Source organism: Telopea speciosissima, chromosome 2 (assembly GCF_018873765.1).
Source record: "Telopea speciosissima isolate NSW1024214 ecotype Mountain lineage chromosome 2, Tspe_v1, whole genome shotgun sequence".
NCBI lineage: Eukaryota > Viridiplantae > Streptophyta > Magnoliopsida > Proteales > Proteaceae > Telopea > Telopea speciosissima.
Window position 1 is genome coordinate 10,475,476 of NC_057917.1, and position 13,252 is coordinate 10,488,727.

Sequence of the window (13,252 nt, forward strand, 5' to 3'; positions counted from 1 at the left end):
AGTACAGATGAGGATTTTGTTGATGTGCACCAATACAAAAGACTAATGGGCAACCTGATGTATTTAATTGTCACTCGCCCTGCCATATCTTTTGTTGTTGGAGTTATAGCTAGTTTATGCAGCCACCGAAAAAGGTCCACTAGGAGGCAACATGTAGAATCTTGAGTAAATAAAGGGGGCTCCCGGAAAGGGGCTCATTTATCGTCCTCTTCAGAGTGTTGATCTAGTAGGATACTCTAATGTTGACTGGGTTGGTGCAGATGTGATGTAGAACCAGGGGTGTATTCAAGGAAGAAGCATTCATGGCCTGCCCAGCAGCATTGTGTCTGACCGCGATGTTAAATTTATGAGTTACTTCTGGAAAACTTTGTGGCTGTGAACAAACACAAAGCTCCAATTCTCCACATCTTTTCACCCACAAACTGACGGACAAACTGAAGTGGTTAATCGGAGTTTGGGTAACTTATTGAGGTGCTTGGTTTGTGATTATGAAAAGACTTGGCCGTCTATACTTGATATAGCTGAGTTGGCTTATAACAGCTCCGTGAATCGGACTACTGGTCGCACTCCTTTTGAGATACTGCTTGGAGTTCAACCCCAGCAGCCTATAGACCTTGTTCCACTGCCCCCACAAGCACGCATCAGCATTGAAGCTGATGAATTTCTGTGCCATATTACAGAGGTGCATGTTGATGTTCGGTGACGAATAGCTCTCAGCAACGATGTTTACAAGGCTACAATTGATCGTCATCGCCGCTACGTGGAATTTCAGCCAGGAGACATATGATGGTCTGTGTCAATCCAGAGAGGTTCCAGCCAGGAGTCAACACTAAACTCCACCCAAGGAAGACGGGTCCATACAAGGTGTTGAAGCATGTTGGCCCAAATGCTTATGTACTTGAGCTGCCTGATGATATGAGTATAAGCAATGTCTTTAACGTGGCTGATTCACACCTTTATGTGGGGCACCACACTGATGATGGTGACACTGAACAGTTACTATGCCTACCTCAACTTAAGCCACCTACAAAAGACATCATTGAAGAAGTTTTGGACGACATGTACAAAACCACTCGTTGTGGCACCGGTTACCATGCATTTCTCGTCAAATGGAAGGGTCGCCCACGACACGATAGCACTTGGATACATGCCGATGACTTCAAGAAACTTGATCCGGACTTGTACGAACGTTAAATGGCCTTCACCCATTCGTCGGAGACAAATGTTTTCAAGCCAGGGCGAGTTGATGCAGAACCAAGGGTGTATTCAAGGAAGAAGTAGAAGAAGGCTGCTGCCTGCCTTGGCAGCTAGCCACGATTTTGATGTTGCTGCTCCATAAAGCCAGACTTGAACCAGCCCAAGTATTGGGCCAGTTTTGGACCAGGAAACACTGTTCACGTGAACAGTGTCACAGCCCTTGGTGAAGCCAGCTGGCCTTTGACCAGTCAAGATGCCTTTTATATTTTAGAAGCTTAGTTGCATAAGTTAGTTTCTATTTTCATAAGTAGAAGTTAGTGCTTCCTATTTTTGTAATTAGTAATTAGTTTCTATTTTTGAAATTGGAAAGTCTTCACATCAACTTAGTTGTTGATAGTACTATGTAACCTCATTCAAGGATTATAAATAAAACCCAAGAGGGGGCCTAAGAGCTCGACAATTTGATTAAAAAAATATATCTTTGCTGCTATGCAAGTTTTGCTTCCATGAAGCTGTTCCTTGGTGTTCGATCCTTGGAGAGAGGAGCTGGTGTTTGATCCAAGTTGACTCCTTGTGGTGGGAAGCCCAGGAGGTTCTTTCTTGTTGCTGATTTTCATTCCTTGCAAGCCTTCAAGCCTTCAGGAGTTGTTAAATTATGTACACTAGAATACCATGGGGGTATTGTGGTCTTTTGGGTGTTTTATTTATTTTTTATTTATGTATTTATGAGCAAGGGTAGAAATGTAATTAGGGCTGTGACACTGTTCACATAAACACTGTCATGAATAGTGTTTCCCCTTGTAATCTCTTTTATTATTATTATAAATAAAGAGCTTGACTGATCTCATTGATCATTCAAGCATTATTCTACAAACCTGTTTTGTTAACATGACATCAGAGCCAAAATTTCTCTGATCTAAGTTTTCAAAACCCACCCCCTTCCTATCGTTTTTTCTTTCCTCCCCTTCTCTCGATTTCTTTTCTCTCCTTTTTTCCCACCTCTGTTTTTCCCCTTTATGAGATAATTTATTTGGTTCGATTGCTGTTGGTTCTTGTTTGCGATTTTTGGAGTTTCCAGAATTTTGAAGCCCTAGCCACTACCATTGATCAAGGCTGGTTTTCTGCATATCGGACACTCATTTGCGATCTGGACCAGCTGCCCTCAAGCATTTTTTGGTTGTTGAAGACCCCTTCTCCCAATCGATTCCTCTTTTTTAGGGTTTTCTAAAACCTTGATCATTATCGATTTTTGGGAATTGGGCTGTTTGCTGCTGTTTTTTTATTGGAGCTTCTTCTCTTCATCAAGGACATCCTCTACAGGTTCCTGGACAGATTTGATCAAGCTTCTTCGTCAATTTTTTTTTGGATCCCCATCACCACATGGATCTCCAATTTCGGGTTCTCTTCCAAAACCCTGACATTGTCGATCTCTGTGGAAGGGATCTCTCTGTTGCTGCTGATTTTTTGGGAGCTGTTTTGCCCTTCATATTGGCCCACTCAACCTTGATTTCAGCTCTTGGTTTGGTGTAATTGCTGGTTTTTCATTCTCCACAGCCTTGTTGCAACTATGGGTGACTCTGCTGATTCTACTACAACTTCTAATCAACCTGGACATGAAAAATCAGATTATCATACTTTTCAGCCCAATCCCATCAAACTTGATGGCAGCAACTACCTATTGTGGTCTCGGTCAGCCTCTTTTGCTATTGCTGGCCGTGGTCTCACTGGCCACATTGATGGCACTGTTCCCATGCCTGCTGCCCCAGGTGCTGCCCTGACTCGCTGGCTTGCCAACAATGGTGTTCTCATGTCTTATTTGATTGGTTCTATGACTTCGGACATTGCACATGGGTTCCTCCTTTTTGATACAGCTTCTCAGGTTTGGTCAGCCTGTAAGGAAACGTACGGACAACTTGGTAATGATTCACAGGTCTATGAACTCAGGAAGAAGGTTTTTCATACTACTCAGGGGGACTTAACAGTCTCTAAATATTATGCTACTCTGCGCAACCTTTGGCAACAGTTGGACCACTTCTCTGATTACCAACCTGATAATGCTACTAATCTGGCTGCCTATAAGAAACATGTGGATAAAATCAGGGTCTATGACTTCTTGGCAGGGTTGAATGTTGAGTATGACCCAATTTGTGTTCAAGTGTTGGGCCATTCCCCTTTTCCCAAACTTGAGCAGTCTTATGCCTTGGTCTCCTCTGAAGAAAATCGCCGAGCTGCTATGTTGCACCCTGCTGTCCCTGACAGATCAGCCCTTCGTACTCATCAGATCTGGCTCCTTCTACACCAGTTGGCACTCTCTCTGTGGGTGGTACTACTATCGGCACTATTACTTGTGAGCATTGTCATAAGCCTTATCACACCAAGGACAAATGTTGGAAACTTTATGGGAAGCCGCGACTTTGAGGCTAAACGGGTCGTCAAGCAAAAGCCAAAAACCAAGGCCAATCACTCAAGTCATCACTGCAGTCCCTACTACGACCTGGCCTATCTCGGGAGGATTTACAGGCATTCCTACGTGTGCTAAAGTCTTCCATGCTCACGCCTCTACTACACCAGCTACTGCCACTTCGTCTACTCCTTCAGGTTCACACTTTGCTCGGTCAGTTATTTCGTTTGGTGGTCATTGTGCCTCTGTAGCTTCCCATCCTTGGATCATTGATTCTGGAGCTATAGATCACATGACCAGGTCCTCTAGCCTCTTCCATTGTTATTCTCCTACCTCTGGGAAAGACAAAGTCAAGGTGGCTGATGGTTCCCTTTCCTCCATTTTTGGAAAAGGAATCATTAACTGCACACCTTCCCTTCCTTTGTCCAATGTTTTACATATTCCAAATTTTACTACTAACCTTCTTTCTATTAGTAGTATAACTCGTGATCTTAACTGCAAAGTAACCTTTTTTCCTTCCCATTGTGTTTTTCAGGATCTGGACTCTGGGAAGACGATTGGATTGGGTAAAGTGCATGGTGGCCTATACCTGCTTGACGATGGACATCTCACTCCACCTCCATTACTACCACTACATCAGAATTCCTTAGTATCTTCTGAAATTTATCAGTGGCACTCTAGATTAGGTCACCCCCCCTTAAGCATCTTAACATCTTTATTTCCTACTTTGGTCAAACATTGTGATAAGACCGATTTCTTTTGTGAGGCTTGTGTTCTGGCCAAACAGACACGTTCAACTTATTCTATTTCTAATAAAAGGAGTTCTTCACTTTTTCATTTAGTACATTCTGATGTTTGGGGCCCCAGCCGTAAGACTTCGGTTTCTGGTCACCGTTGGTTTGTCTCTTTTATTGATTGTCTTTCTAGACACACATGGGTTTATCTTTTACACACCAAAAGTCAAGTTTTTTCTTGATTTCAGCATTTCCATAACATGGTCAAAACTCAGTTCAATGCTACTCTCTAAATCTTGAGAAGTGATAATGGGACTGAGTATACAGAGACTCAATTTCAGAAATACCTTACTGATAATGGGATTGTTCATCAGACAAGTTGTGTTGATACCCCAGCCCAAAATGGTGTGGCTGAAAGGAAGAACAGACACTTGTTGGAAGTGGCCAGGGCGTTGATGTTTTCGCGCCATGTTCCCTCCCAATATTGGGGGGATGCTATTCTTACTGCAACCTATCTTATTAATCGGTTGCCTTCCTGTGTTCTTAACTCCCGCAGTCCGACCGATATTTTACATGGGAATTCCACCTTTGTGGTTCCCCCCAAAGTTTTCGATTGTGTGTGTTATGCCAGAGACACTAAACCTCATGGCAAATTTGATCCTCGTGGGTTAAGGTGTATTTTTTTGGGTTATTCTCCAACCCAGAAAGGTTATAAGTGTTACCACCCTCCTTCTCGTCGTACTTTGGTCAGTATAGATGTGGTCTTTCATGAAAGTCTTGCCTATTATCAGTCTACACATCTTCAGGGGGAGAATTCTGGTTCCAGTGAAGATGTGCTTGTGTTTCCTCCCCTTGAAATTCCTCCTTTGGCTACTGCCCAGCCTCCTACCGCTGCTGTCTAGCCTCCTTTGGCTGTTGTCCCTTCATCTGTAGGGACTCCTTTATAGGGGGAGTATGTAGGAAATAATGGTAGTAATGATCATTGTCAGGGGGAGTTGACTCCAGTTCAGAGAACCATCAGTGAATTTCAGAAGAAAATTGACAACTCTAATATCATCACCTACAAGAGACACTCCAACAGAGGGCAGCATCAATCCACTGTGGCACCAATACCTATCCAATTGCCAACCCAGGAGTCAGATCCTCCTCCTCCTTGTGGTGAGACCTCTCCTTCCGATCTACCTATTGCTCATCGAAAAGGTACTAGGACTTGCATCCTGCATCCCATTTCTCGCTTTGTTTCTTATAGTTCTCTTTCTCCATCTTTTCGTGCATTTGTGTCCTCTCTTTCTTCTGTTCCTATTCCTAAAAACTGGCAGGAAGCATATACAGATGGAAAGTGGAAGGCAGCTATGTTGGAAGAAATGAGAGCTTTAGAAAAAAACAACACCTGGGATCTTGTAACCCTCCCTCCAGGAAAAAAGCCAGTGGGATGTAAGTGGGTGTTTGTGGTCAAACAAAAGATTGATGGGTCTGTGGATCGGTATAAGGCACGTTTGGTTGCAAAGGGCTTCACCCTAACATATGGGATTGACTATCAGGAGACTTTTGCCCCTGTTGCAAAATTGAATACAGTTCGGGTTTTACTATCGTGTACAGTTAATCTTGGATGGGATCTCCAACAGTTGGATGTGAAGAATGCCTTCCTAAATGGGGAACTTTGTGAGGAGGTATACATGGATATTCCACCAGGTTTTTCTTCTGACAATAATGAAGGCAAGGTGTGCAAATTGAAGCGAGCATTGTATGGGCTGAAGCAGTCACCTCGAGCATGGTTTGGTCGGTTCCACAAGGCAATGACATCTGTTGGCTACAAGCAAAGTAATGTTGATCATACTCTCTTTATAAAGAAGGCTGGTGAGAAGCTCACTGTTCTTATAGTGTATGTGGATGACATTGTGGTTACAAGCAATGATGGGGATGAGATCAGCTGGTTGAAGAGGTTTCTTGGGCAGGAATTCGAGATTAAAGATCTAGGGCCGCTACGGTACTTTCTTGGGATTGAGGTTGCCAGATCTTCTAAAGGCATCTTTCTCTCCCAAAGGAAGTATGTCCTAGACTTGTTGGCTGAAACTGGTCTGTTAGGATGTCACCCTTCAGATACTCCTATGGAGGCTACTGTTCGTCTCAAAGAAAAGGAGGGTGAACCTGTTGATAAAGGCCGGTACCAACGCCTAGTGGGAAAGCTGATTTATCTCTCACACACTCGTCTAGATATTGCTGTTGCTGTGAGTACTGTGAGTCAGTTCATGCATGATCCCTATTCTTCTCACATGGAGGCTACTCTTCGGATTCTCCACTACTTGAAGTCAGCTCCTGGAAAAGGCATTCTTCTGTCTCCTAATGGTAACCTACGGGTAGAGGCGTATACCGATGCTGACTGGGCTGGTTCTGCAGATCGGAAGTCTATCTCTGGGTACAGTTCTTTTGTAGGTGGCAATTTGGTCACTTGGCGTAGCAAGAAGCAGAATGTGGTGGCTCGTTCTAGTGCTGAAGCCGAGTTTCGGGCTATGGCACAAGGTATTTGTGAGTTACTTTGGTTGAAAGGCTTGCTACAAGATCTTGATGTTCCTGTTCATCTTCCCATGATGTTGTACTGTGATAACAAAGCTGCAATCAGCATTGCACACAACCCGGTACAGCATGATCGCACTAAACATGTTGAAGTGGACAGACATTTCATCATGGAAAAGTTGGAAGAAGGGTTGATTTGTGTTCCCTTTGTGAAGTCTGCTGATCAGGTTGCTGATATCTTCACTAAGGGATTATCTGGGAAATTGTTCCATCCTATTCTAGTCAAGTTGGGCATGATTGATATATTTGCACCAACTTGAGGGGGAGTGTTAAATTATGTACACCAGAATACCCCCATGGTATTCTGGTCTTTTGGGCGTTTTATTTATTTTTTATTTATGTATTTATGAGCAAGGGTAGAAATGTAATTAGGGCTGTGACACTGTTTACGTGAACAGTGTCGTGAATAGTGTTTCCCCTTGTAATCTCTTTTATTATTATTATAAATAGAGAGCTTGGCTGATCTCATTGATCATTCAAGCATTATTCCACAAACCTGTTTTGTTAACAGGAGTCTCTCCCGTTCAACCAAGCTCCATTGTTGCTGCCCAGACCTTCATTCCCAGGTTGCCTTCTATTTTTGACTAACCTTCTAATTTCATTTTCTCTCTGTCCTGCCCTATCCAGCCATTAGTTTTCATCAAGCTTTTCAGCAAACCTTCCCCCCTCTAAGACCTCCATTCAATCCCCTTGTTAGCCCCATCTGACCTGTAGATCACCTTCCACATGAACTCTCCCTAAATCCATCAAAACCCTACTTTCCCAGCTTGCAAACCAAATCGGCAGAGACAACTGCCCTACTGCAGATCTGTTTGCCTAATCCCTTGACCTTTCTATCATTCCAGACCTATTCCCTCACCTTACCTTTACCTTAAGCCTATCCATTAATCCACCAATCCAACCCAACCTTAACCCTATCGAACTGAGCCTTTTTTCCCCTGATTTCAGACCCCGTTTTGGGACTGGTTGAATCTTCATTCCTGTCCTACATTAAGATGGTAACCGCAGATCTACTACTGGTTATTGTACCTTTGTTGGAGGTAATCTAGTCATGTGGCGTAGCAAGAAGCAAACCACAATGGCTAGATCCAGTGCTGAAGCAGAATATTGAGCTGTGGCCCATACTACTGCTGAATTGATGTGGTTATGATCTCTTCTTCAAGAGATGGGATTTCTTGCTACACGTCCTATGACTATGTACTTTGATAACTATGCTGCTATCTATATTGCTAGTAATCTGGTGTTGAATGAACGAACCAAGCACATTGAAGTCGATTGCCACTTCGTGCGAGGTGCTGTCATGATTAATTGTTACTCCATTTGTTTCGTCTACTAATCAGCTTGGTGATGTGTTTACAAAGCCTCTCTTCTAGCCTACATTCCGGAAGAATTGTTTCAAGCTGAGCATGGGAGATTTGTATGCTCCAGCTTGAGGGGGAGTATTAACTATTGTACTCTCGATAGGGGGAGTTTTCCCTCTATCGAGTCTTGGTGCTTTAGTGTCCTAGTAGGTTTAGGTTTAGTTTAAATTTAATTCAATAAGGTTTCTGATTTCTTTATTAGGAGTCTTGTTTCTATGGAATTTCAACAATATAAATAAAGCTATTGGGGGGGGGGGGACTGCTTATAATCGATTCTTCTTCTCTAGACAGATCCCCTTTCCATTCCTTCTCTTCTCTTCTCACCTATTTTGATCACTGGTTCCATTATTTTGATACTGTCACAACTTGAAATAATGTTCAAAGTCTTAGATCGGATCATATGAGCAAAAGTCATAGCATAGTTCGAAAACTAGTCTTGATTCAGTTTCTAGACTAGGTCGTGACGACCGAGATCTCGATATCTCGGCAAGTTTGTGTATTTTTTTTTTGTTTCAGTATGATGTTTTGGTGGGAAAAATGACCATAGTTGGCTTCGAAACTTTAAGGGAAGCTTGTTTTAGGCTTAATAAACATAATTAAATCTTCATATTGTAAAAACAAGCACGCAATTTGGTGTTTTGGATTTGCACCCTTGGTTGGCAGTAAACGTTGAACCCTTAATGTATTATTGCCTATTTTACACATTGTTTGAGTGCTATGAGACATAATTGGCAAGTAAAACAAGTAAATTATGCAATAATGGATGAAGACACATAATATTGAATAATTATTTAAAAAATAGTTAAAGACTTATAGTTTCTACTACAAACTACAAAGTATAGTGAAGTGTGAACAATGCATATTACGTAGACACCCAACCCAAGTACAGTGGACACTACACAAGTCAGACACCCTATTCTTCCACGTCCCACCTCCCAACAATAAAATACTATGAGTATGTGACTGCCTACTTATATAAACTATGACATGTTGGATCGAGTCCAATCATAGTACGATGGAGACGACTTGCATTGTCCTTTGTCAATGGTCTGATCGAGTATACTCACCCTAGTAGTATTGAGTGATGATGTGGTAAAAAATCAAGAACCAAGGTTTTTCCCGGTCCAAACCCACGATTTTGTCGAGTTTACTTCAAAATTTCGAAGTATGGGTCGAATTTGTGCCTTTTATAAGGTACCTTGTACCATTTTGGTGAAATGGTACAAAAGTGTCAAAATTTCGGTCGAGATTTTCGAACATTGTCACTCTGAGACCTCATAAGAAAACTCGTTTCGACCAACTCGAGTTTCTCGAGTTTTCTGTGATCTTGGCAAGATTAAGAACTATGAGTCACAGGGCCTTGCCTTTCATACTTTCTAGGACATGGATTGAACAATTAAACCCTTTCTAAATGTGTTGGATCACCACATGCATTATTTTACCCACTAAGTGTGTAGTGAGTGGTGAGAAATATCCGTCTCATATTGGTGGGTTTCTTATTGTGAACACGGATTGCTCATGTGATAGTTAAATGTTAGAAACTATGGCTACAAATCAAATCAAATCAAATAAGAGTTACAAAGTATTTTTTGATTTGATAAATCCTAATGGAGGTGTCATTAGGATGAGTGAGATCTATATTCTTGCCCCATTGGAAAGCATGACTCTTTAAGGGCACCAATCCTATCCCTTTGGATTGGCTTGGGTATGCAACAAAAGGGTTGATTCTATAATTTAATGGTGGAAGATGTTCATCTTTTGGGTGGTACCTAGAGAGGATATGCCATGGAGGTTTGTACCAAGGTTCTAAATCTTGGTTTTGAGGTTGGTTTTGGCCAACCCCGAAATCAAGATATGTCAAGTTTCGACCATTTCTCGATTGAAACCTACTACTTTCTCCAGGCCAACTTAAAACCTTGGTTTCAAGGCCCAAAAGTCATTTTTTTTGCCTTATTTTTGTTCTGCTAGCCATTTTTGACATTTTGAACCCAATCCATGCATTATTTTCACATAAAGAACACTCAAAATGGTACTTGTGGTTTTGACCCAAGTTTTGATAGTGCATACTATTCTTGGAAATGGTATCAAACTAGATATTTATGCCAAATATCATTTTAAGTAAATGTTTTTATATTTTTTATTTTATTTACTTGAGATATCATTCATAAATAAGCAAATACCCCACATTTGAATATAATAAAATAATAAAAAAATCTAATTCCAAAAGGATTAAAAGTCAGCCCCCTAGTTCAAGAACAAAAACTAGATTTTTTGCAGTAGGTGAAATGTTCAACTTTTAAATGTTAGAGGTTTTCTCAAGTCTAAAAATTCCATAACTCTTGTCATGATAGAACATCACTAAGAACCAAAGGAAAGGCAAAATAATTATTTGTTTTGATATCTAAAAATTTATTTCATTCAGAGAGATTTTAACAACATTTACGTACACCAAATAAGGTTTGACCTGGAAAGCTTTCCAACAAATCCAAGAGTGCTTAAATTTGATTTATATTGAAGGAGTTACGTTCCGGTCAAACATTCTTTGATGTGCACGAATGTTGTCAAAATCGCTTTAAATGAAAATAGTTTTTAGATATCAAAACAAAAGATAATTTTGCCGCTCTTTGGTTTTTAGTCATTTTTTGAGATTCCAATTGAAGTATGGAAAACCCTAGGAGGTTGTGGGGTTTTTTGGTTAACCAATCTGTTTAATTGGATTATGAACACAAGGAAGATGCCAAATGAATGGAGGAGAAGCATTGTAGTCCTGATCTACAAAAATAAAGGTGATATGCAAAATTGTAATAACTATAAAAGCATAAAGCTGATGAGTCACACTATGAAACTATGGAAGAAGGTTATTGAAGCCTGTCTGAGAAGAGAGACTCATATCTCAATTAACCAATTTGGCTTTATGCCAGGTAGATTCACGACAAAAGCTATCTATTTATTGAGGAGGCTTATTGAAAGATATAGAGATAGCAAGAAGGATCTCTATATGGTCTTTATCGACCTAGAAAAAGCGTAGAACTAAAACTCGGAACTCGACCCCTTGGAAAACGGAGTTGACTCGAGATATCTCAAGATCTCGGTCGAGTTGGTGTATTTCCAACTCGAAATCTGGTTTTGGTGGGTTTTAGACCTAGTTTGGGTCTGAAACTTGGTACTCAGCCTATTTTAGGCCATTTAAACACAATGACACTATCAGCTTTTGCAAAAACAAAGTCCAAAAATGAGTTTCATTTCGGACCCTAGGTTGGTGCGATGACCTACTAAAATACCCTACTATACGTATAATTTAGTAATAGAAAGCAATCAAAACATTTAATTAATGTAAAACAATTTAAATAAGAATTAGAAATGTTAAAGTGTACAATACATCAATTTGTTTAGCAATGTCACATTACATAAAATGTGATTCATTAATGAATTCAGTCCCAAAACTATCCACATAGAATTCCTATGTCATAGTGTTGATGTAGTGTTGCACATAGTTTGCCACAACATTTATATAGGTATTGTCATCAACATATGCAAATTCCCCTATCCTAGGTACATGGGAGGCAGTTGCCATGAGGCGTGAAATCCACAGCTACTATCACATTGAGGCATGTATGGGTATGGCTGGTTTGGGACTGGGAATATGGGGCCAAAATCTGACCTAGTGCCTTGATTGTCAAACTCAAATGCAGACTACCCAAACTAACCATAGCCACTATATTCGGAATCGGTGCTCTCCTGGCCATAATCATAGTCATGATGAGGCTGAGATGAATGCCACGATTGACGCTCACTAGTAGTATCTATACTCATGCTTCCGAAACTTGCAAGCATGGTCTGCATGCTCATGTCATCATCCTGAGCTTGTGAATGATTGCGACCCTTCTTTCTTTTGCATGTAGTGGGGGCACCATGGTCTCAATCATGTGTGGCATGCATAAACTGAGACTCACCTGTGTAACGCATAGGATCCGCCTGCGTTCCCACTTCATACTGGTACTGCTCGCGCATCCCCTCATGACGATCATCATAATAACCACCACTCCGCATGCCACCACCACCACCAGTAGGATCACCACCATCACCACCATCATTACCACCACCACCATCATCATCATCATCACCACCAACACTTCCTGTTGCAGCCTCAAAATGTCTCGGTGAATCCTTCAATTGTGTAGCTAAATCAACTCTCCGACAGGTTGTACATTGAAATCTGGAGGTAAAATGAGCTCATAGCCTTCAAAGAGAAGAAAAGAGGTTATGGACAGTACTCAATCGAGAAATCTCGAGTTCTGTCGAGTTACGACACTTTTAAAGGATAAGATGGGTCGAGATCTGGGTCGATCCGAGATCTCGACCAAGAAATTGCACTTTTAAAACTCGTATTACGTCTTGTCTCGACCTCACAGAAAACCGAGATCTCGCGAGTTTTAGTTCTATGGGAAAAACCTATGACCAAGTGTCCTAGTCCCTAGGCATCTAATCCAACATGTTCTAGTAAAGAAAGGGGTATCAAGTAAATATGTGGAGATCAGGGGAAGACAAGGCAAGGAATTCCCAATTACGATTGGATTACATCAGGGTTCAGCCCTAAGTCCTTACCTTTTTGCTATAACCAAGAGCATTCAAGACAAGGTCCCATGGTGTATGCTCTTTGCGGTTGATCTCGTTTTAGTGGATGAGACAAAAGAAGGGACTAACTCTAAGTTAGAGTTTTGGAGGTCAACCTTGGAAACAAGAGGCTTTAAGATTAGTAGAGCGAATATGGAGTATATGTTGTGTAATTTTAGTCACACTATGATGGATGTTGATATGGTGCGAATTGAGGAAAGAGAGATACCGCAAAGTGACTATTTTAGATATCTGGGGTAAATCATTATAAAGAAGGTGATATAGAGGGTGACGTTTCACAGAGAATTAAAGTGGGATGGATGAAGTGGAGAAGTGCATTCGAAGTGTTGTGACCGACGTATTCCTTTAAT